Raw genomic sequence first — 27,980 nt, 5'->3', positions numbered from 1 at the left:
TCATCATTCTATCATCACTCCATCATCATTCCATCATCACTCCATTATCATTCCATCATCACTCCATCATCACTCCATTATCACTCCATCATCACTCCTTCATCATTCCTTCATCACTCCATCATCATTCCATCATCATTCCATCATCACTCCATCATCACTCCATCATCACTCCATTATCACTCCATCATCACTCCATCATTCTGGATCCTCCATCATCACTCCATTATCACTCCATTATCACTCCATTATCATTCCATCATCACTCCATCATCATTCCATCATCACTCCATTATCATTCCATCATCATTCCATCATCATTCCATCATCACTCCATTATCATTCCATCATCACTTCATCATCATTCCATCATCACTCCATCATTCTGGATCCTCCATCATCACTCCATCATCACTCCATTATTCTTGATCCTCCATCATCACTCCATCATCATTCCATCATCACTTCATTATCACTCCATCATCACTCCATCATCACTCCATCATCATTCCATCATCATTCCTTCCTCACTCCATTTTCACTCCATCATCACTCATCATCATTCCATCATCACTCCATCATCATTCCATCATCACTCCATCATCACTCCATCATCATTCCATCATCACTCCATCATCATTCCATCATCATTCCATCATCACTCCATCATCACTCCATCATCATTCCATCATCACTCCATCATCACTCCATCATTCTGGATCCTCCATCATCACTCCATCATCACTCCATTATCACTCCATTATCATTCCATCATCACTCCATCATCATTCCATCATCACTCCATTATCATTCCATCATCACTCCATCATCATTCCATCATCACTCCATTATCATTCCATCATCACTCCATCATCATTCCATCATCACTCCATCATCACTTCATTATCACTCCATCATCATTCCATCATCTTTCATCATCACTCCATTATCACTCCATCATCACTCCATCATCACTCCATCATCATTCCATCATCACTCCATCATCACTTCATTATCACTCCATTGTCATTCCATCATCATTCCATCATCACTCCATCATCACTCCATTATCATTCCATCATCTCTCCATCATCATTCCATCATCATTCCATCATCACTCCATCATCATTCCATCATCACTCATTATCACTCCATTATATTTCCATCATCATTCCATCATTACTCCATCATCATTCCATCATCACTCCATCATCATTCCATCATCACTCCATCATCACTTCATTATCACTCCATTATCATTCCATCATCTTTCATCATCACTCCATCATCACTCCATCATCAATCCATCATCACTTCATTATCACTCCATTGTCATTCCATCATCATTCCATCATCACTCCATCATCACTCCATTATCATTCCATCATCACTCCATCATCATTCCATCATCATTCCATCATCACTCCATCATCATTCCATCATCACTCATTATCACTCCATTATATTTCCATCATCATTCCATCATCACTCCATCATCATTCCATCATCACTCCATGATCACTTCATTATCACTCCATTATCATTCCATCATCTTTCATCATCACTCCATCATCACTCCATCATCACTCCATCATCATTCTATCATCACTCCATCATCATTCCATCATCACTCCATTATCATTCCATCATCACTCCATCATCACTCCATTATCACTCCATCATCACTCCATCATCATTCCTTCATCACTCCATCATCATTCCATCATCATTCCATTATCACTCCATCAACACTCCATTATCACTCCATCATCACTCCATCATTCTGGATCCTCCATCATCACTCCATTATCACTCCATTATCATTCCATCATCACTCCATCATCATTCCATCATCACTCCATTATCATTCCATCATCACTTCATCATCATTCCATCATCACTCCATCATTCTTGATCCTCCATCATCACTCCATCATCACTCCATTATTCTTGATCCTCCATCATCACTCCATCATCATTCTATCATCACTTCATTATCACTCCATCATCACTCCATCATCACTCCATCATCATTCCATCATCATTCCATCATCACTCCATTTTCACTCCATCATCACTCATCATCATTCCATCATCACTCCATTATCATTCCATCATCATTCCATCATCACTCCATCATCACTCCATCATCATTCCATCATCACTCCATCATCATTCCATCATCACTCCATCATCATTCCATCATCACTCCATCATCACTCCATCATTCTGGATCCTCCATCATCACTCCATCATCACTCCATTATCATTCCATCATCACTCCATCATCATTCCATCATCACTCCATTATCATTCCATCATCACTCCATCATCACTCCATTATCATTCCATCATCACTCCATCATCATTCCATCATCACTCCATCATTCTGGATCTTCCATCATGACTCCATCATCACTCCATTATTCTTGATCCTCCATCATCACTCCATCATCATTCCATCATCACTTCATTATCACTCCATCATCACTCCATCATTTTTCCATCATCATTCCATCATCACTCCATTTTCACTCCATCATCACTCATCATCATTCCATCATCACTCCATTATTATTCCATCATCATTCCATCATCACTCCATCATCATTCCATCATCACTCCATTATCACTCCATCATCATTCCATCATCACTCCATTATAATTCCATCATCATTCCATTATCACTCCATCATCACTCCATCATCACTCCATTATCATTCCATCATCACTCCATTTTCACTCCATCATCACTCCATCATCATTCCATCATCACTCCATCATCATTCCATCATCACTCCATCATCATTCCATCATCATTCCATCATTCTGGATCCTCCATCATCACTCCATCATCATTCCATCATCACTCCATCATCATTCCATCATCACTCCATCATCATTCCATCATCACTCCATCATTCTGGATCCTCCATCATCACTCCATCATTACTCCATCATCACTCCATCATCACTCCATCATTCTGGATTCTCCATCATCACTCCATCATCACTCCATCATTCTGGATCCTCCATCATCACTCCATCATCATTCCATCATCACTCCATTATCATTCCATCATCACTCCATCATCACTCCATTATCACTCCATCATCACTCCTTCATCATTCCTTCATCACTCCATCATCATTCCATCATCATTCCATCATCACTCCATCATCACTCCATTATCACTCCATCATCACTCCATCATTCTGGATCCTCCATCATCACTCCATTATCACTCCATTATCACTCCATTATCATTCCATCATCACTCCATCATCATTCCATCATCACTCCATTATCATTCCATCATCACTCCATCATCATTCCATCATCACTCCATTATCATTCCATCATCACTTCATCATCATTCCATCATCACTCCATCATTCTGGATCCTCCATCATCACTCCATCATCACTCCATTATTCTTGATCCTCCATCATCACTCCATCATCATTCCATCATCACTTCATTATCACTCCATCATCACTGCATCATCACTCCATCATCATTCCATCATCATTCCATCATCACTCCATTTTCACTCCATCATCACTCATCATCATTCCATCATCACTCCATCATCATTCCATCATCACTCCATCATCACTCCATCATCATTCCATCATCACTCCATCATCATTCCATCATCACTCCATCATCACTCCATCATCATTCCATCATCACTCCATCATCACTCCATCATCATTCCATCATCACTCCATCATCACTCCATCATTCTGGATCCTCCATCATCACTCCATCATCACTCCATCATCATTCCATCATCACTCCATTATCATTCCATCATCACTCCATCATCATTCCATCATCACTCCATTATCATTCCATCATCACTCCATCATCATTCCATCATCACTCCATCATCACTTCATTATCACTCCATTATCATTCCATCATCTTTCATCATCACTCCATTATCACTCCATCATCACTCCATCATCACTCCATCATCATTCCATCATCACTCCATCATCACTTCATTATCACTCCATTATCATTCCATCATCATTCCATCATCACTCCATCATCACTCCATTATCATTCCATCATCACTCCATCATCATTCCATCATCATTCCATCATCACTCCATCATCATTCCATCATCACTCATTATCACTCCATTATGTTTCCATCATCATTCCATCATTACTCCATCATCATTCCATCATCACTCCATCATCACTTCATTATCACTCCATTATCATTCCATCATCTTTCATCATCACTCCATCATCATTCCATTATCATTCCATCATCACTCCATCATCATTCCATCATCACTCCATCATCTCTCCATCATCATTCCATAATCATTCCATAATCATTCCATCATCACTCCATCATCATTCCATCATCATTCCATCATCACTCCATCATCATTCCATCATCACTCATTATCACTCCATTATATTTCCATCATCATTCCATCATCACTCCATCATCATTCCATCATCACTCCATCATCACTTCATTATCACTCCATTATCATTCCATCATCTTTCATCATCACTCCATCATCACTCCATCATCACTCCATCATCATTCTATCATCAGTCCATCATCATTCCATCATCACTCCGTCATCATTCCATCATCACTCCATCATCACTCCATTATCACTCCATCATCACTCCATCATCATTCCTTCATCACTCCATCATCATTCCATCATCATTCCATTATCACTCCATCATCACTCCATCATCACTCCATTATCACTCCATCATCACTCCATCATTCTGGATCCTCCATCATCACTCCATTATCACTCCATTATCACTCCATTATCATTCCATCATCACTCCATCATCATTCCATCATCACTCCATTATCATTCCATCATCACTCCATCATCATTCCATCATCACTCCATTATCATTCCATCATCACTTCATCATCATTCCATCATCACTCCATCATTCTTGATCCTCCATCATCACTCCATCATCACTCCATTATTCTTGATCCTCCATCATCACTCCATCATCATTCTATCATCACTTCATTATCACTCCATCATCACTCCATCATCACTCCATCATCATTCCATCATCATTCCATCATCACTCCATTTTCACTCCATCATCACTCATCATCATTCCATCATCACTCCATTATCATTCCATCATCATTCCATCATCACTCCATCATCACTCCATCATCATTCCATCATCATTCCATCATCACTCCATCATCATTCCATCATCACTCCATCATCACTCCATCATCATTCCATCATCACTCCATCATCACTCCATGATTCTGGATCCTCCATCATCACTCCATCATCACTCCATTATCACTCCATTATCATTCCATCATCACTCCATCATCATTCCATCATCACTCCATTATCATTCCATCATCACTCCATCATCATTCCATCATCACTCCACTATCATTCCATCATCACTCCATCATCATTCCATCATCACTCCATCATTCTGGATCCTCCATCATCACTCCATCATCACTCCATTATTCTTGATCCTCCATCATCACTCCATCATCACTTCATTATCACTCCATCATCACTCCATCATCATTCCATCATCATTCCATCATCACTCCATTTTCACTCCATCATCACTCATCATCATTCCATCATCACTCCATTATCATTCCATCATCATTCCATCATCACTCCATCATCATTCCATCATCACTCCATTATCACTCCATCATCATTCCATCATCACTCCATTATAATTCCATCATCATTCCATTATCACTCCATCATCACTCCATCATCACTCCATTATCATTCCATCATCACTCCATTTTCACTCCATCATCACTCCATCATCATTCCATCATCACTCCATCATCATTCCATCATCACTCCATCATCATTCCATCATCATTCCATCATTCTGGATCCTCCATCATCACTCCATCATCATTCCATCATCACTCCATCATTCTGGATCCTCCATCATCACTCCATCATTACTCCATCATCACTCCATCATCACTCCATTATCACTCCATCATCATTACATCATCACTCCATCATTCTGGATTCTCCATCATCACTCCATCATCACTCCATCATTCTGGATCCTCCATCATCACTCCATCATCATTCCATCATCACTCCATTATCACTCCATCATCACTCCATCATTCTGGATCCTCCATCATCACTCCATCATCACTCCTTCATTCTGGATCCTCCATCATCATTCCACCATCACTCCATGATCATTCCACCATCACTCCATGATCATTCCATCATCACTCCATCATCATTCCATCATCATTCCATCATCACTCCATCATCACTCCATCATCATTCCATAATCACTCCATCATCACTCCATTATCACTCCATCATCACTCCATCATCATTCCACCATCACTCCATCATCATTCCATCATCACTCCATCATCACTCCATTATCACTCCATCATCACTCCATCATCATTCCATCATCATTCCATCATCACTCCATCATCACTCCATCATCACTCCATTATCACTCCATAATCACTCCATGATTCTGGATCCTCCATCATCACTCCATCATCACTCCATCATTCTGGATCCTCCATCATCACTCCATCATCACTCCATCCTTCTGGATCCTCTGTCATCACTCCATCATCACTCCATCATCACTCCATTATCACTCCATCATCACTGCATCCTTACTCCATCATCACTCCATTATCATTCCATCATCACGCCATCATCACTCCATTATCATTCCATCGTCATTCCATCATCACTACATCATCACTCCATCATCACTCCATCATCATTCCATCATCATTCCATCATCACTCCATTATAATTCCATCATCACTCCATCATCACTCCATCATCACTCCATTATCATTCCATCATCACTCCATCATCACTCCGTCATCATTCCATCATCATTCCATCATCATTCCATCATCACTCCATTATCACTCCATCATCACTCCATCATCATTCCATCATCACTCCATCATCACTCCATTATCACTCCATCATCACTCCATCATCACTCCATCATCCTGGATCCTCCATCATCACTCCATCATTCTAGATCCTCCATCATCACTCCATCATCACTCCATTATCATTCCATCATCACTCCATCATTCTGGATCCTCCATCATCACTCCATCATCACTCCATTATTCTTGATCCTCCATCATCACTCCATCATCACTTCATTATCACTCCATCATCACTCCATCATCATTCCATCATCATTCCATCATCACTCCATTTTCACTCCATCATCACTCATCATCATTCCATCATCACTCCATTATCATTCCATCATCATTCCATCATCACTCCATCATCATTCCATCATCACTCCATTATCACTCCATCATCATTCCATCATCACTCCATTATAATTCCATCATCATTCCATTATCACTCCATCATCACTCCATCATCACTCCATTATCATTCCATCATCACTCCATTTTCACTCCATCATCACTCCATCATCATTCCATCATCACTCCATCATCATTCCATCATCACTCCATCATCATTCCATCATCATTCCATCATTCTGGATCCTCCATCATCACTCCATCATCATTCCATCATCACTCCATCATTCTGGATCCTCCATCATCACTCCATCATTACTCCATCATCACTCCATCATCACTCCATTATCACTCCATCATCATTACATCATCACTCCATCATTCTGGATTCTCCATCATCACTCCATCATCACTCCATCATTCTGGATCCTCCATCATCACTCCATCATCATTCCATCATCACTCCATTATCACTCCATCATCACTCCATCATTCTGGATCCTCCATCATCACTCCATCATCACTCCTTCATTCTGGATCCTCCATCATCATTCCACCATCACTCCATGATCATTCCACCATCACTCCATGATCATTCCATCATCACTCCATCATCATTCCATCATCATTCCATCATCACTCCATCATCACTCCATCATCATTCCATAATCACTCCATCATCACTCCATTATCACTCCATCATCACTCCATCATCATTCCACCATCACTCCATCATCATTCCATCATCACTCCATCATCACTCCATTATCACTCCATCATCACTCCATCATCATTCCATCATCATTCCATCATCACTCCATCATCACTCCATCATCACTCCATTATCACTCCATAATCACTCCATGATTCTGGATCCTCCATCATCACTCCATCATCACTCCATCATTCTTGATCCTCCATCATCACTCCATCATCACTCCATCCTTCTGGATCCTCTGTCATCACTCCATCATCACTCCATCATCACTCCATTATCACTCCATCATCACTGCATCCTTACTCCATCATCACTCCATTATCATTCCATCATCACGCCATCATCACTCCATTATCATTCCATCGTCATTCCATCATCACTACATCATCACTCCATCATCACTCCATCATCATTCCATCATCATTCCATCATCACTCCATTATAATTCCATCATCACTCCATCATCACTCCATCATCACTCCATTATCATTCCATCATCACTCCATCATCACTCCGTCATCATTCCATCATCATTCCATCATCATTCCATCATCACTCCATTATCACTCCATCATCACTCCATCATCATTCCATCATCACTCCATCATCACTCCATTATCACTCCATCATCACTCCATCATCACTCCATCATCCTGGATCCTCCATCATCACTCCATCATTCTAGATCCTCCATCATCACTCCATCATCACTCCATTATCATTCCATCATCACTCCATCATCATTCCATCATTCCATCATCACTCCATCATCATTCCATTGTCACTCCATTATCACTCCATTATCATTCCATCATCATTCCATCATCACTCCATCATCATTCCATCATCACTCCATCATCAGTCCATCATCACTCCATTATCGTTCCATCATCACTCCATTATCACTCCATCATCACTCCATCATTCTGGATCCTCCATCATCACTCCATCATCATTTCATCATCACTCCATCATCACTCCATCATCACTCCATTATCATTCCATCATCACTCCATTATCACTCCATCATCACTCCATCATTCTGGATCCTCCATCATCACTCCATCATCACTCCATCCTTCTGGTTCCTCCATCATCACTCCATCATCACTCCATTATCACTCCATCATCACTCCATCCTCACTCCATCATCACTCCATTATCATTCCATCATCACGCCATCATCACTCCATCATCACTCCATTATCATTCCATCGTCCTTCCATCATCACTACATCATCACTCCATCATCACTCCATCATCATTCCATCATCATTCCATCATCACTCCATCATCACTCCATTATAATTCCATCATCACTCCATCATCACTCCATCATCACTCCATTATCATTCCATCATCACTCCATCATCACTCCTTCATCACTCCATCATCACTCCATCATCATTACATCATCACTCCATCATCACTCCATTATCACTCCATCGTCACTCCATCATCACTCCACCATTCTGGATCCTCCATCATCACTCCATCATTACTCCATCATCACTCCATCATCACTCCATCATTCTAGATCCTCCATCATCACTCCATCATCATTCCATCATTCCATCATCACTCCATCATCACTCCATCATCATTCCATTGTCACTCCATTATCACTCCATTATCATTCCATCATCATTCCATCATCACTCCATCATCATTCCATTATCACTCCATCATCAGTCCATCATCATTCCATCATCACTCCATTATCACTCCATCATCATTCCATCATCACTCCATCATCATTCCATCATCACTCCATCATCAGTCCATCATCACTCCATTATCGTTCCATCATCACTCCATTATCACTCCATCATCACTCCATCATCACTCCATCATCATTCCATCATCACTCCATCATCAGTCCATCATCACTCCATTATCGTTCCATCATCACTCCATTATCACTCCATCATCACTCCATCATCACTCCATCATCATTCCATCATCACTCCATTATCACTCCATCATCACTCCATCATCACTCCATCGTCACTCCATCATCACTACATCATCACTCCATCATAAATCTATCATCACTCCATCATTCTGGATCCTCCATCATCACTCCATTATCATTCCATCATCATTCCATCATTCTGGATCATCCATCATCACTCCATCATCACTCCATCATTCTGGATCCTCCATCATCACTCCATCATCACTCCATCATTCTGGATCCTCCATCATCACTCCATCATCATTCCATCATCACTCCATTATCACTCCATCATCATTTCATCATCATTCCATCATCACTCCATCATCACTCCATCATTCTGAATCCTCCATCATCAGTCCATCATCACTCCATCATCATTCCATCATCACTCCATCATCACTCCATCATCATTCCATCATCACTACATCATCATTCCATCATCACTCCATCATCATTCCATCATTCTGGATCCTCCATCATCACTCCATTATCACTCCATCGTCATTCCATCATCACTCCATCATCACTCCATCATTCTGGATACTCCATCATCACTCCATTATCACTCCATCATCACTCATCATCATTCCATCATCATTCCATCATCACTCCATCATCACTCCATCATCATTCCATCATCACTCCATCATCACTCCATCATCATTCCATCATCACTCCATCATCACTCCATCATCATTCCATCATCACTCCATTATCATTCCATCATCACTCCGTCATCATTCCATCATCATTCCATCATCATTCCATCATCACTCCATCATTCTGGATCCTCCATCATCATTCCATCATCATTCCATCATCACTCCATCATCATTCCATCATCACTCCATCATCACTCCATCATTCTGGATCCTCCATCATCACTCCATCATCATTCCATCATTCTGGATCCTCCATCATCACTCCATTATCACTCCATTACCATTCCATCATCACTCCATCATCACTCCATCATTCTGGATCCTCCATCATCACTCCATCATCACTCCATCATCATTCCATCATCACTCCGTTATCACTCCATCGTCATTCCGTCATCATTCCATCATCACTCCATCATCACTCCATCATCATTCCATCATCACTCCATCATCACTCCATCATCATTCCATCATCACTCCATTATCATTCCATCATCACTCCATCATTCTGGATCCTCCATCATCACTCCATCATCACTCCATCATTCTGAATCCTCCATCATCAGTCCATCATCACTCCATCATCATTCCATCATCACTCCATCATCACTCCATCATCAATCCATCATCACTACATCATCATTCCATCATTCTGGATCCTCCATCATCACTCCATTATCACTCCATCGTCATTCCGTCATCATTCCATCATCACTCCATCATCACTCCATCATTCTGGATACTCCATCATCACTCCATCATCACTCCATTATCACTCCATCATCACTCCATCATCATTCCATCATCACTCCATCATCACTCCATCATCATTCCATCATCACTCCATTATCATTCCATCATCACTCCATCATTCTGGATCCTCCATTATCACTCCATCATCACTCCATCATTCTGGATCCTCCATCATCACTCCATCATCACTCCATCCTTCTGCATCCTCCATCATCACTCCATCATCACTCCATCATCACTCCATTATCACTCCATCATCACTCCATCCTCACTCCATCATCACTCCATTATCATTCCATCATCACTCCATCATCACTCCATCATCACTCCATTATCATTCCATCGTCATTCCATCATCACTCCATCATCATTCCATCATTCCATCATCACTCCATCATCACTCCATCATCATTCCATCATCACTCCATCATCACTCCATTATAATTCCATCATCACTCCATCATCACTCCATCATCACTCCTTCATCACTCCATCATCATTCCATCATCACTCCATTATCACTCCATCATCACTCCATTATCACTCCATCGTCACTCCATCATCACTCCATCATCACTCCATCATTCTGGATCCTCCATCATCACTCCATCATTCTAGATCCTCCATCATCACTCCATCATCACTCCATTATCATTCCATCATTACTCCATCATCACTCCATCATCACTCCATCATTCTAGATCCTCCATCATCACTCCATCATCACTCCATTATCATTCCATCATCACTCCATCATCATTCCATCATTCCATCATCACTCCATCATCACTCCATCATCATTCCATTATCACTCCATTATCACTCCATTATCATTCCATCATCATTCCATCATCACTCCATCACTCCATCATCACTCCATCATCACTCCATTATCACTCCATTATCACTCCATTATCACTCCATCATCACTCCATCATCATTCCATTATCACTCCATTATCACTCCATTATCATTCCATCATCATTCCATCATCACTCCATCACTCCATCATCACTCCATCATCACTCCATTATCACTCCATTATCATTCCATCATCATTCCATCATCACTCCATCACTCCATCATCACTCCATCATCACTCCATTATCACTCCATCATCACTCCATCATCACTCCATCATCACTCCATCATCATTCCATCATCACTCCATCATCACTCCATCATTCTGGATCCTCCATCATCACTCATCATCATTCCATCATCATTCCATCATCACTCCATCATCACTCCATCATCATTCCATCATCACTCCATTATCATTCCATCATCACTCCATCATTCTGGATCCTCCATTATCACTCCATCATCACTCCATCATTCTGGATCCTCCATCATCACTCCATCATCACTCCATCCTTCTGCATCCTCCATCATCACTCCATCATCACTCCATCATCACTCCATCCTCACTCCATCATCACTCCATTATCATTCCATCATCACTCCATCATCACTCCATCATCACTCCATTATCATTCCATCGTCATTCCATCATCACTACATCATCATTCCATCATCACTCCATCATCATTCCATCATTCCATCATCACTCCATCATCACTCCATCATCATTCCATCATCACTCCATCATCACTCCATCATCACTCCATTATAATTCCATCATCACTCCATCATCACTCCATCATCACTCCTTCATCACTCCATCATCATTCCATCATCACTCCATTATCACTCCATCATCACTCCATTATCACTCCATCGTCACTCCATCATCACTCCATCATTCTGGATCCTCCATCATCACTCCATCATTCTAGATCCTCCATCATCACTCCATCATCACTCCATTATCATTCCATCATTACTCCATCATCACTCCATCATCACTCCATCATTCTAGATCCTCCATCATCACTCCATCATCACTCCATTATCATTCCATCATCACTCCATCATCATTCCATCATTCCATCATCACTCCATCATCACTCCATCATCATTCCATTATCACTCCATTATCACTCCATTATCATTCCATCATCATTCCATCATCACTCCATCACTCCATCATCACTCCATCATCATTCCATCATCACTCCATTATCATTCCATCATTACTCCATTATCACTCCATCATCACTCCATCATTCTGGATCCTCCATCATCACTCCATCATCACTCCATCATTCTGGATCCTCCATCATCACTCATCATCTTTCCATCATCACTCCATTATCATTCCATCATCATTCCATCATCACTCCATCATCACTCCATCATCATTCCATCATCACTCCATTATCATTCCATCATCATTCCATCATTCTGGATCATCCATCATCACTCCATCATCACTCCATCATCAATCAATTATCACTCCATCATCACTCCATCATCATTCCATCATCACTCCATTATCACTCCATCATCATTCCATCATCACTCCATTATCATTCCATCATCATTCCATCATCACTCCATCATCACTCCATCATCACTCCATCATTTTGTATCCTCCATCATCACTCCATCATCACTCCATCATTCTGGATCCTCCATCATCACTCCATTATCATTCCATCATCATTCCATCATTCTGGATCATCCATCATCACTCCATCATCATTCCATCATCACTCCATTATCACTCCATCATCACTCCATCATTCTAGATCCTCCATCATCACTCCATCATCACTCCATCATCATTCCATCATCACTCCATTATCACTCCATCATCATTCCATCATCATTCCATCATCACTCCATCATCATTCCATAATCATTCCATCATCACTCCATTATCATTCCATCATCACTCCATCATCACTCCATCATTCTGGATCCTCCATCATCACTCCATCATCATTCCATCATCACTCCATCATCATTCCATCATCACTCCATCATTCTGGATCCTCCATCATCACTCCATCATCATTCCATCATCACTCCATCATTCTGGATCCTCCATCATCACTCCATCATCATTCCATCATCATTCCATCATCATTCCATTATCATTCCATCATCATTCCATCATCACTCCATCATTCTGGATCCTCCATCATCACTCCATCATCATTCCATCATCACTCCATCATCATTCCATCATCACTCCATCATCAGTCCATCATTCTGGATCCTCCATCATCACTCCATCATCATTCCATCATCATTCCATCATCACTCCATCATCATTCCATCATCACTCCATCATCACTCCATCATCACTCCATCATTCTGGATCCTCCATCATCATTCCATCATCATTCCATCATCACTCCATCATCATTCCATCATCACTCCATCATCACTCCATCATCACTCCATCATTCTGGATCCTCCATCATCACTCCATCATCACTCCATCATCATTCCATCATCACTCCATTATCACTCCAACATCATTCCGTCATCATTCCATCATCACTCCATCATCACTCCATCATCATTCCATCATCATTCCATCATAACTCCATCATCACTCCATTATCACTCCATCATCATTCCATCATCACTCCATTATCATTCCATCATCATTCCATCATCACTCCATTATCATTCCATCATCACTCCATCATCACTCCATCAGCACTCCATCATCATTCCATCATCACTCCATTATCATTCCATCATCACTCCATCATCATTCCATCATCATTCCATCATCACTCCATTATCACTCCATCATCACTCCATCATCATTCCATCATCACTCCATCATTTTGGATCCTCCATCATCACTCCATCATGAATCTATCATCACTCCATCATTCTGGATCCTCCATCATCACTCCCATCATCACTCCGTCATCATTCCATCATCACTCATTATCACTCCATCATCATTCCATCATCACTCCATCATCACTCCATCATCACTTCATTATCACTCCATTATCATTCCATCATCTTTCATCATCACTCCATCATCATTCCATCATCACTCCATCATCACTCCATTATCATTCCATCATCACTCCATTATCACTCCATCATCACTCCATCATCATTCCATCATCACTCCATTATCATTCCATCATCACTCCATCATCATTCCTTCATCACTCCATTATCATTCCATCATCACTCCATCATCACTCCATCATCACTCCATTATCACTCCATCATCACTCCATCATTCTGGATCCTCCATCATCACTCCATCATCACTCCATCATTCTGGATCCTCCATCATCACTCCATCATCATTCCATCATCACTCCATTATCATTCCATCATCATTCCATCATTCTGGATCCTCCATCATCACTCCATTATCACTCCATTACCATTGCATCATCACTCCATCATCACTCCATCATTCTGGATCCTCCATCATCACTCCATCATCATTCCATCATCACTCCATTATCACTCCATCGTCATTCCGTCATCATTCCGTCATCACTCCATCATCACTCCATCATCATTCCATCATCACTCCATCATCATTCCATCATCACTCCATTATCACTCCATCATTCTGGATCCTCCATCATCACTCCATCATCACTCCATCATTCTGGATCCTCCATCATCACTCCATCATCACTCCATCATCATTCCATCATCACTACATCATCACTCCATCATCATTCCATCATCACTCCATCATCATTCCATCATCACTCCATTATCACTCCATGATCATTCCATCATCACTACATCATCACTCCATCATCATTCCATCATCACTCCATCATCATTCCATCATCACTCCATTATCACTCCATCATCATTCCATCATCACTACATCATCACTCCATCATCATTCCATCATCACTCCATCATCATTCCATCATCACTCCGTTATCACTCCATCATCATTCCATCATCACTCCATTATCACTCCATCATTCTGGATCCTCCATCATCACTCCATCATCACTCCATCATTCTGGATCCTCCATCATCACTCCATCATCACTCCATCATCATTCCATCATCACTCCATTATCACTCCATCATCATTCCATCATCACTCCATTATCATTCCATCATCATTCCATCATCACTCCATCATCACTCCATCATCACTCCATCATTTTGTATCCTCCATCATCACTCCATCATCACTCCATCATTCTGGATCCTCCATCATCACTCCATTATCATTCCATCATCATTCCATCATTCTGGATCATCCATCATCACTCCATCATCATTCCATCATCACTCCATTATCACTCCATCATCACTCCATCATTCTAGATCCTCCATCATCACTCCATCATCACTCCATCATCATTCCATCATCACTCCATTATCACTCCATCATCATTCCATCATCATTCCATCATCACTCCATCATCATTCCATAATCATTCCATCATCACTCCATTATCATTCCATCATCACTCCATCATCACTCCATCATTCTGGATCCTCCATCATCACTCCATCATCATTCCATCATCACTCCATCATCATTCCATCATCACTCCATCATTCTGGATCCTCCATCATCACTCCATCATCATTCCATCATCACTCCATCATTCTGGATCCTCCATCATCACTCCATCATCATTCCATCATCATTCCATCATCATTCCATTATCATTCCATCATCATTCCATCATCACTCCATCATTCTGGATCCTCCATCATCACTCCATCATCATTCCATCATCACTCCATCATCATTCCATCATCACTCCATCATCAGTCCATCATTCTGGATCCTCCATCATCACTCCATCATCATTCCATCATCATTCCATCATCACTCCATCATCATTCCATCATCACTCCATCATCACTCCATCATCACTCCATCATTCTGGATCCTCCATCATCATTCCATCATCATTCCATCATCACTCCATCATCATTCCATCATCACTCCATCATCACTCCATCATCACTCCATCATTCTGGATCCTCCATCATCACTCCATCATCACTCCATCATCATTCCATCATCACTCCATTATCACTCCAACATCATTCCGTCATCATTCCATCATCACTCCATCATCACTCCATCATCATTCCATCATCATTCCATCATAACTCCATCATCACTCCATTATCACTCCATCATCATTCCATCATCACTCCATTATCATTCCATCATCATTCCATCATCACTCCATTATCATTCCATCATCACTCCATCATCACTCCATCAGCACTCCATCATCATTCCATCATCACTCCATTATCATTCCATCATCACTCCATCATCATTCCATCATCATTCCATCATCACTCCATTATCACTCCATCATCACTCCATCATCATTCCATCATCACTCCATCATTTTGGATCCTCCATCATCACTCCATCATGAATCTATCATCACTCCATCATTCTGGATCCTCCATCATCACTCCCATCATCACTCCGTCATCATTCCATCATCACTCATTATCACTCCATCATCATTCCATCATCACTCCATCATCACTCCATCATCACTTCATTATCACTCCATTATCATTCCATCATCTTTCATCATCACTCCATCATCATTCCATCATCACTCCATCATCACTCCATTATCATTCCATCATCACTCCATTATCACTCCATCATCACTCCATCATCATTCCATCATCACTCCATTATCATTCCATCATCACTCCATCATCATTCCTTCATCACTCCATTATCATTCCATCATCACTCCATCATCACTCCATCATCACTCCATTATCACTCCATCATCACTCCATCATTCTGGATCCTCCATCATCACTCCATCATCACTCCATCATTCTGGATCCTCCATCATCACTCCATCATCATTCCATCATCACTCCATTATCATTCCATCATCATTCCATCATTCTGGATCCTCCATCATCACTCCATTATCACTCCATTACCATTGCATCATCACTCCATCATCACTCCATCATTCTGGATCCTCCATCATCACTCCATCATCATTCCATCATCACTCCATTATCACTCCATCGTCATTCCGTCATCATTCCGTCATCACTCCATCATCACTCCATCATCATTCCATCATCACTCCATCATCATTCCATCATCACTCCATTATCACTCCATCATTCTGGATCCTCCATCATCACTCCATCATCACTCCATCATTCTGGATCCTCCATCATCACTCCATCATCACTCCATCATCATTCCATCATCACTACATCATCACTCCATCATCATTCCATCATCACTCCATCATCATTCCATCATCACTCCATTATCACTCCATGATCATTCCATCATCACTACATCATCACTCCATCATCATTCCATCATCACTCCATCATCATTCCATCATCACTCCATTATCACTCCATCATCATTCCATCATCACTACATCATCACTCCATCATCATTCCATCATCACTCCATCATCATTCCATCATCACTCCGTTATCACTCCATCATCATTCCATCATCACTCCATTATCACTCCATCATTCTGGATCCTCCATCATCACTCCATCATCACTCCATCATTCTGGATCCTCCATCATCACTCCATCATCACTCCATCATCATTCCATCATCACTCCATTATCATTCCATCATTACTCCATTATCATTCCATCATTACTCCATTATCACTCCATCATCACTCCATCATTCTGGATCCTCCATCATCACTCCATCATCACTCCATCATTCTGGATCCTCCATCATCACTCATCATCTTTCCATCATCACTCCATCATCATTCCATCATCACTCCATTATCATTCCATCATCATTCCATCATTCTGGATCATCCATCATCACTCCATCATCAATCAATTATCACTCCATCATCACTCCATCATTCTGGATCCTCCATCATCACTCCATCATCATTCCATCATCACTCCATTATCACTCCATCATCATTCCATCATCACTCCATTATCATTCCATCATCACTCCATCATCATTCCATCATCACTCCATCATCACTCCATCATTCTGGATCCTCCATCATCACTCCATCATCACTCCATCATCATTCCATCATCACTCCATCATCACTCCATCATTCTGGATCCTCCATCATCACTCCATCATCACTCCATCATTCTGGATCCTCCATCATCACTCATCATCTTTCCATCATCACTCCATCATCATTCCATCATCACTCCATTATCATTCCATCATCATTCCATCATTCTGGATCATCCATCATCACTCCATCATCACTCCATCATCAATCAATTATCACTCCATCATCACTCCATCATTCTGGATCCTCCATCATCACTCCATCATCACTCCATCATCATTCCATCATCACTCCATTATCACTCCATCATCATTCCATCATCACTCCATAATCATTCCATCATCACTCCATTATCATTCCATCATCACTCCATCATCATTCCATCATCACTCCATCATCACTCCATCATTCTGGATCCTCCATCATCACTCCATCATCACTCCATCATCATTCCATCATCACTCCATCATCACTCCATCATTCTGGATCCTCCATCATCACTCCATCATCATTCCATCATCACTCCATTATCACTCCATCATCACTCCATCATTCTGGATCCTCCATCATCACTCCATCATCACTCCACCAACATTCCATCATCACTCCATTATCACTCCATCATCATTCCGTCATCATTCCATCATCACTCCATCATCATTCCATCATCATTCCATCATCACTCCATTATCACTCCATCATCATTCCATCATCACTCCATTATCATTCCATCATCATTCCATCATCACTCCATTATCGTTCCATCATCACTCCATTATCACTCCATCATCACTCCATCATCACTCCATCATCATTCCATCATCACTCCATTATCATTCCATTATCATTCCATCATTACTCCATTATCACTCCATTATCACTCCATCATCACTCCATCATCACTCCATCATCATTCCATCATCACTCCATCATCATTCCATCATCACTCCATCATCATTCCATCATCACTCCATCATCACTCCATCATCATTCCATCATCACTCCATTATCATTCCATCATTACTCCATCATCACTCCATCATCACTCCATCATTCTGGATCCTCCATCATCACTCCATTATCACTCCATAATCACTCCATGATTCTGGTTCCTCCATCATCACTCCATCATCACTCCATCATTCTGGATCCTCCATCATCACTCCAATATCACTCCATCATCATTCCATCATCACTCCATTATCATTCCATCATCATTCCATCATCACTCCATCATCACTCCATCATCATTCCACCATCACTCCATTATCATTCCATTATCATTCCATCATTACTCCATTATCACTCCATTATCACTCCATCATCACTCCATCATCACTCCATCATCATTCCATCATCACTCCATCATCATTCCATCATCATTCCATCATCACTCCATCATCATTCCATCATCACTCCATCATCATTCCATCATCACTCCATCATCATTCCATCATCACTCCATTATCATTCCATCATTACTCCATCATCACTCCATCATCACTCCATCATTCTGGATCCTCCATCACCACTCCATTATCACTCCATAATCACTCCATGATTCTGGTTCCTCCATCATCACTCCATCATCACTCCATCATTCTGGATCCTCCATCATCACTCCATCATCACTCCATTATCACTCCATTATCATTCCATCATCATTCCATCATCACTCCATCATCACTCCATCATTCTGGATCCTCCATCATCACTCCATCATCATTCCATCATCACTCCATTATCACTCCATCATCACTCCATCATTCTGGATCCTCCATCATCACTCCATCATCACTCCACCAACATTCCATCATCACTCCATTATCACTCCATCATCATTCCGTCATCATTCCATCATCACTCCATTATCACTCCATCATCACTCCATCATTCTGGATCCTCCATCATCACTCCATCATCACTCCACCAACATTCCATCATCACTCCATTATCACTCCATTATCATTCCATCATCATTCCATCATCACTCCATTATCGTTCCATCATCACTCCATTATCACTCCATCATCACTCCATCATCACTCCATCATCATTCCATCATCACTCCATTATCATTCCATTATCATTCCATCATTACTCCATTATCACTCCATCATCACTCCATCATCACTCCATCATCATTCCATCATCACTCCATCATCATTCCATCATCATTCCATCATCACTCCATCATCATTCCATCATCACTCCATCATCATTCCATCATCACTCCATCATCACTCCATCATCATTCCATCATCACTCCATTATCATTCCATCATTACTCCATCATCACTCCATCATCACTCCATCATTCTGGATCCTCCATCATCACTCCATTATCACTCCATAATCACTCCATGATTCTGGTTCCTCCATCATCACTCCATCATCACTCCATCTTTCTGGATCCTCCATCATCACTCCAATATCACTCCATCATCATTCCATCATCACTCCATTATCATTCCATCATCACTCCATCATCACTCCATCATCACTCCATCATTCTGGATCCTCCATCACCACTCCATTATCACTCCATAATCACTCCATGATTCTGGTTCCTCCATCATCACTCCATCATCACTCCATCATTCTGGATCCTCCATCATCACTCCATCATCACTCCATTATCACTCCATTATCATTCCATCATCATTCCATCATCACTCCATCATCACTCCATCATTCTGGATCCTCCATCATCACTCCATCATCATTCCATCATCACTCCATTATCACTCCATCATCACTCCATCATTCTGGATCCTCCATCATCACTCCATCATCACTCCACCAACATTCCATCATCACTCCATTATCACTCCATCATCACTCCATCATTCTGGATCCTCCATCATCACTCCATCATCATTCCATCATCATTCCATCATCACTCCATTATCACTCCATCATCATTCCATCATCACTCCATTATCATTCCATCATCATTCCATCATCACTCCATTATCGTTCCATCATCACTCCATTATCACTCCATCATCACTCCATCATCACTCCATCATCATTCCATCATCACTCCATTATCATTCCATTATCATTCCATCATTACTCCATTATCACTCCATCATCACTCCATCATCACTCCATCATCATTCCATCATCACTCCATCATCATTCCATCATCATTCCATCATCACTCCATCATCATTCCATCATCACTCCATCATCATTCCATCATCACTCCATCATCACTCCATCATCATTCCATCATCACTCCATTATCATTCCATCATCACTCCATCATCACTCCATCATTCTGGATCCTCCATCATCACTCCATTATCACTCCATAATCACTCCATGATTCTGGTTCCTCCATCATCACTCCATCATCACTCCATCATTCTGGATCCTCCATCATCACTCCAATATCACTCCATCATCATTCCATCATCACTCCATTATCATTCCATCATCATTCCATCATCACTCCATCATCACTCCATCATCATTCCACCATCACTCCATTATCACTCCATCATCACTCCATTATCATTCCATCATTACTCCATTATCACTCCATCATCACTCCATCATTCTGGATCCTCCATCATCACTCCATCATCACTCCATCATTCTGGATCCTCCATCATCACTCCATCATCATTCCATCATCACTCCATCATCATTTCATCATCACTCCATCATCACTCCATCATCATTCCATCATCACTCCATTATCAATCCATCATCACTCCATCATTCTGGATCCTCCATCATCACTTCATCATCACTCCATCCTTCTGGATCCTCCATCATCACTCCATCATTCTGGATCCTCCATCATCACTCCATCATCACTCCATCCTTCTGGATCCTCCATCATCACTCCATCATCACTCCATTATCATTCCATCGTCATTCCATCATCACTACATCATCATTCCATCATCACTCCATCATCACTCCATCATCACTCCATTATCATTCCATCATCACCCCATCATCACTCCATCATCATTCCATCATCATTCCATCATCACTCCATCATTACTCCATCATCACTCCATTATAATTCCATCATCACTCCATCATCACTCCATCATTCTAGATCCTCCATCATCACTCCATCATCACTCCATCATCATTCCATCATCATTCCATCATCACTCCATCATCACTCCATTATCATTCCATCATCATTCCATCATCACTCCATCATCACTCCATTATCATTCCATCATCATTCCATCATCACTCCATTATCACTTCATCATCACTCCATCATCACTCCATCATTACTCCATTATCATTCCATCATCATTCCATCATCATTCCATCATCACTCCATCATCATTCCATCATCATTCCATCATCACTCCATTATCACTTCATCATCACTCCATCATCACTCCATCATTACTCCATCGTCACTCCATCATCACTCTATCATCATTCCATCATCACTCCGTTATCATTCCATCATCACTCCATCATCATTCCATCATCACTCCATTATCACTTCATCATCACTCCATCATCACTCCATCATTACTCCATCGTCACTCCATCATTACTCCATGATCACTCCATCATCACTCCATTATCACTCCATTATCACTCTATCATCATTCCATCATCACTCCATCATCACTCCATCATCACTCCATTATCACTCCATTATCATTCCATCATCACTCCATCATCATTCCATCATCACTCCATTATCATTCCATCATCACTCCATCATCATTCCATCATCACTCCATTATCTCTCCATCGTCACTCCATCATCACTCCATCATCACTCCATCATCACTCCATCATTCTGGATCCTCCATCATCACTCCATCATCACTCCATCATCATTCCATCATCACTCCATTATCACTCCATCATCACTCCATCATTCTGGATCCTCCATCATCACTCCATCATCACTCCATCATCACTCCATCATCATTCCATCATAATTGCATCATCACTCCATCATCACTCCATGATCATTCTGGATCCTCCATCATCACTCCATCATCACTCCATCATCATTCCATCATCACTCCATCATACTGGATCCTCCATCATCACTCCATCATCATTCCATCATCCCTCCATCATCACTCCATCATTCCGGATCCTCCATCATCACTCCATCATCATTCCGTTCATCACTCCATTATCACTCCATCGTCACTCCATCATCACTCCATTATCACTCCATCATCCCTCCATCATCACTCCATTATCACTCCATCGTCACTCCATCATCACTCCATTATCATTCCATCATCACTCCATCATCATTCCATCATCACTCCATCATCACTCCATTATCACTCCATCATCACTCCATCATCATTCCATCATCACTCCATTATCACTCCATCGTCACTCCATCATCACTCCATTGTCACTCCATCATCACTCCATCATCACTCCATCATTCTGGATTCTCCATCATCTCCATCATCACTCCATCATTCTGGATCCTCCATCATCACTCCAACATCACTCCATCATCATTCCATCATCACTCCATCATCACTCCATCATCATTCCATCATCACTCCATCATCATTCCATCATCACTCCCTCATCATTCCATCATCATTCCATCATCACTCCATCATCATTCCATCATCACTCCATCATCACTCCATCATCATTCCATCATCTCTCCATCATCACTCCATCATTCTGGATCCTCCATCATCATTCCATCATCATTCCATCATCACTCCATCATCATTCCATCATCACTCCATCATCATTCCATCATCTCTCCATCATCACTCCATCATCACTCCATCATCATTCCATCATCACTCCATCATCACTCCATTATCACTCCATCATCACTCCCTCATCATTCCATCATCATTCCATCATCACTCCATCATCATTCCATCATCACTCCATCATCACTCCATCATCATTCCATCATCTCTCCATCATCACTCCATCATTCTGGATCCTCCATCATCATTCCATCATCATTCCATCATCACTCCATCATCATTCCATCATCACTCCATCATCATTCCATCATCTCTCCATCATCACTCCATCATCACTCCATCATCATTCCATCATCACTCCATCATCACTCCATTATCACGCCATCGTCACTCCATCATCACTCCATTATCACTCCATCATCACTCCATCATCCCTCCATCATCACTCCATTATCACTCCATCGTCACTCCATCATCAATCCATCATTCTGGATCCTCCATCATCACTCCATCATCACTCCATCATTCTGGATCCTCCATCATCACTCCTTCATTATTCCATCATCATTCCATCATCACTCCATCATTCTGGATCCTCCATCATCACTCCATCATCACTCCATCATCATTCCATCAATACTCCATCATCACTCCATCATCACTCCATCATTCTGGATCCTCCATCATCATTCCATCATCACTCCATCTTCATTCCATCATCATTCCATCATCACTCCATCATCATTCCATCATCACTCCATCATCACTCCATCATTCTGGATCCCCCATCATCATTCCATCATCATTCCATCATCACTCCATCATTGTGGATCCTCCATCATCACTCCATCATCACTCCATCATCATTCCATCATCACTCCATCATCATTCCATCATTACTCCCTCATCATTCCATCATCATTCCATCATCACTCCATCATCACTCCATCATCATTCCATCATCACTCCATCATCACTCCATCATCATTCCATCATCTCTCCATCATCACTCCATCATTCTGGATCCTCCATCATCATTCCATCATCATTCCATCATCATTCCATCATCACTCCATTATCACTCCATCATCATTCCATCATCACTCCATTATCACTCCATCGTCACTCCATCATCACTCCATTGTCACTCCATCATCACTCCATCATCACTCCATCATTCTGGATCCTCCATCATCTCCATCATCACTCCATCATTCTGGATCCTCCATCATCACTCCAACATCACTCCATCATCATTCCATCAATACTCCATCATCACTCCATCATCACTCCATCATTCTGGATCCTCCATCATCACTCCATCATCACTCCATCATCACTCCATCATCATTCCATCATAATTGCATCATCACTCCATCATCACTCCATGATCATTCTGGATCCTCCATCATCACTCCATCATCACTCCATCATCATTCCATCATCACTCCATCATACTGGATCCTCCATCATCACTCCATCATCATTCCATCATCCCTCCATCATCACTCCATCATTCCGGATCCTCCATCATCACTCCATCATCATTCCGTTCATCACTCCATTATCACTCCATCGTCACTCCATCATCACTCCATTATCACTCCACCATCCCTCCATCATCACTCCATTATCACTCCATCGTCACTCCATCATCACTCCATTATCATTCCATCATCACTCCATCATCATTCCATCATCACTCCATCATCACTCCATTATCACTCCATCATCACTCCATCATCATTCCATCATCACTCCATTATCACTCCATCGTCACTCCATCATCACTCCATTGTCACTCCATCATCACTCCATCATCACTCCATCATTCTGGATCCTCCATCATCTCCATCATCACTCCATCATTCTGGATCCTCCATCATCACTCCAACATCACTCCATCATCATTCCATCATCACTCCATCATCACTCCATCATCACTCCATCATCATTCCATCATCACTCCATCATCATTCCATCACCACTCCCTCATCATTCCATCATCATTCCATCATCACTCCATCATAATTCCATCATCACTCCATCATCACTCCATCATCTCTCCATCATCACTCCATCATTCTGGATCCTCCATCATCATTCCATCATCATTCCATCATCACTCCATCATCATTCCATCATCACTCCATCATCATTCCATCATCTCTCCATCATCACTCCATCATCACTCCATCATCATTCCATCATCACTCCATTATCACGCCATCGTCACTCCATCATCACTCCATTATCACTCCATCATCACTCCATCATCCCTCCATCATCACTCCATTATCACTCCATCGTCACTCCATCATCACTCCATCATTCTGGATCCTCCATCATCACTCCATCATCACTCCATCATTCTGGATCCTCCATCATCACTCCTTCATTATTCCATCATCATTCCATCATCACTCCATCATTCTGGATCCTCCATCATCACTCCATCATCACTCCATCATCATTCCATCAATACTCCATCATCACTCCATCATCACTCCATCATTCTGGATCCTCCATCATCATTCCATCATCACTCCATCTTCATTCCATCATCATTCCATCATCACTCCATCATCATTCCATCATCACTCCATCATCACTCCATCATTCTGGATCCCCCATCATCATTCCATCATCATTCCATCATCACTCCATCATTCTGGATCCTCCATCATCACTCCATCATCACTCCATCATCATTCCATCATCACTCCATCATCATTCCATCATTACTCCCTCATCATTCCATCATCATTCCATCATCACTCCATCATCACTCCATTATCACTCCATCATCACTCCATCATCATTCCATCATCACTCCATTATCACTCCATCGTCACTCCATCATCACTCCATTATCATTCCATCATCACTCCATCATTCTGGATCCTCCATCATCACTCCATCATCACTCCATCAT

This window comes from Telmatherina bonti, assembly GCF_933228915.1.
Source record: "Telmatherina bonti genome assembly, chromosome: 9".
NCBI classification, from domain to species: domain Eukaryota; kingdom Metazoa; phylum Chordata; class Actinopteri; order Atheriniformes; family Telmatherinidae; genus Telmatherina; species Telmatherina bonti.
The sequence above is the reverse complement of the archived record's forward strand: the minus strand, read 5'-3'. Positions refer to the sequence as shown.